The 2500-nt window shown below is 47.5% G+C and overlaps 1 pseudogene; it reads left to right on the top strand.

The window, feature by feature from the left end:
- The window catches only part of LOC142913811 (28S ribosomal RNA), a 10580-nt pseudogene that overhangs the window by 4240 nt on the left and 3840 nt on the right, over positions 1-2500 (top strand).

Below are 2500 nucleotides of genomic sequence, written 5' to 3'. Positions count from 1 at the left end.
TAAACCCAGGATATTACCCACACGATCTTGGATGAAGAAGAGAGCGGAAAAACGAGGAAGCTTCATGAAGCACCAGAAGCTCTTCTTTAAGAACCGCTCTCTTCTTGCGTCCTTAGTCCTGGATGGCACTGAACGTCATGAATGCCGAATCCCGAACGCAGATGTATATCGTTTTTACTGCGAAAAATGGGAGAAGGTGTTGCCATTCAATGGCCTGGGCCAATTTAAGTCATCAGGTGTTGCAAATAACGAATACTTTGAGCCCCTAATTTCGGTGGAGGAAGTTCAGACTGCCATACGGGCCATTAAACCAACGTCAGCAGCTGGGCCAGATGGCCTAACAAGGGCTGCAATCTGTGCTGCCGACCCCGAGGGTCGGACACTGACAGCCCTATTTAATGCATGGATGATTACAGGAATTATTCCCAAAGAGTTGAAAAAGAATAGGACGATTCTTATTCCTAAGGTTATGGACGATGAAAAGCTGAAAGAATTGGGGAACTGGAGACCAATAACGATCGGTTCAATGATTCTGAGATTATTTTCCAGAATAATGACTGCACGTCTTGCTCGTGCTTGTCCCTTAAACCCAACGCAGCGTGGTTTTATAGCGGCATCTGGCTGCTCTGAAAATCTTAAGGTGCTACAGGACCTTATGAGACATGCTAAGAAATTGCACAGGCCGTTGGCTGTCATGTTTATCGACATAGCGAAAGCTTTTGACTCGGTTTCGCATGCTCATATTTTATGGGTGTTAAGGCACAAGAAAGTAGATGAACACGTGGTGGGCATCATCCAGAACGCCTACGATCGGTGTACGACCTCGTTCAAAAGCAATGGCGAGTCGACTCGAGAAATTAGCATACGTGTTGGTGTCAAACAGGGTGACCCCATGTCACCCCTGCTCTTCAATCATGCCATGGACCCTTTGATATGCACCCTAGAGTCACACGGAGTTGGGTACTCCATTGATACCGACCACGTGACAGCTCTTGCGTTTGCTGATGATTTGGTGTTGGTGAGCGAATCTTGGGTTGGTATGGCCGCCAATCTAGCGATCTTGGAATCATTTTGTGGGCTATCGGGATTGGAGGTTCAGGCCAGAAAGTGCCAGGGCTTCATGATAAGCCCAACCAAAGATTCATATACGGTGAACAACTGCGACCCATGGACTATCAAAAATAAAGATGTCCATATGATCCAACCTGATGAATCAACGAAATACCTTGGTCTGAAAATTGGCCCTTGGACTGGCACTATACAGCCTGATCTACATTGTCAGCTAAAGACATGGATCTCGAAAATCGATGAGGCGCCTCTGAAGCCAACTCAGAAGGTTGAACTACTCAATGCCTATGCCCTACCCAGATTGTTATATCCTGCAGACCACTCGGACTGCAAGCAATCAACTCTCCGTGGGTTGGACCAAGAGATTAGAAAGGCGGTAAAAGGATGGCTCCACCTTCCCGCTTCAACTTGTGATGGACTGTTATATGCCAGAGCCCGAGACGGAGGCCTTGCCATCTTGAAACTGGAAAAAACAATCCCTTCGGTTCAAGTTAGAAGGCTGCAACGTATAGCAAACTCGTCCGATGCTATCACCCGTAATATTGTGTCCTCGCAGGGTATGGAGGAAGAATACCGTAATTTGTGGGTACGAGCAGGGGGTGACAGTGATGCAATCCCAACATTCGTTCTCAGGGACTCGGTGTCAAAAGAACCTGTATATCCGAGACCCTGCGATTGGAGGGAGCATGAATTTCAGAGATGGTGCGAAAAGCCGGTTCAAGGAAGGGGCATTGTAAACTTTGCGCATGATAGAATCAGTAATGCTTGGTTGAGGCCATGGTGCGGCTTTAAACAATGCTTCTTTATCGCAGCACTACAACTAAGGGCAAATATTTACCCAACAAGAGAAAGCTTGAACAGAGGCAGAGATGGGGCCTTACGTTCCTGCAGGAAATGCTCTGCCAGACTCGAGTCCCTTTCGCACATTCTCGGTCAATGTCCTGCAGTACAGAAAGCAAGAATTGCGCGACATAACAAGATCAGTAACATTCTGGCAGACGAAGCGGCTAGATTGGGCTGGTCTGTATACAAAGAGCCACGGTTCATATCCGAGACGGGAGAGATGAGAAAGCCTGACCTCGTGTTTGCAAAAGATGAGGAGGCGGTTGTGATCGATGTCACCGTCCGTTTTGAGCTTTCAAAGAATACCTTGTCAGATGCTGCCTCGCACAAAGTTTCGTACTATACCCCTCTTGGTGATCAAGTCAAAGTGCTGACGAAGGCTAGCAAGGTCACATTCTTTGGATTCCCGGTTGGGGCAAGAGGAAAGTGGCCCCTTGAGAATAACGAGGTACTTACCTCCCTGGGCCTGACCAAACCCAGAACGACATCACTGGCCAAGATGATTTCCCGCAGAACGCTGCTTTTCTCTCTTGATATTCTGAGAATGTTCTGTGGAAATTATGCGGTCTATGAACAGTCATAGACAACC

The sequence above is a fragment of the Petromyzon marinus genome, unplaced genomic scaffold, assembly GCF_048934315.1.
Source record: "Petromyzon marinus isolate PM22_M1 ecotype Great Lakes invasive population unplaced genomic scaffold, UKy_Petmar_22M1.pri1.0 PM_G_Scaffold_26, whole genome shotgun sequence".
NCBI classification, from domain to species: domain Eukaryota; kingdom Metazoa; phylum Chordata; class Hyperoartia; order Petromyzontiformes; family Petromyzontidae; genus Petromyzon; species Petromyzon marinus.
Note: the sequence above shows the minus strand (reverse complement) of the source record. Positions and strands in the feature narration are given on the sequence as shown.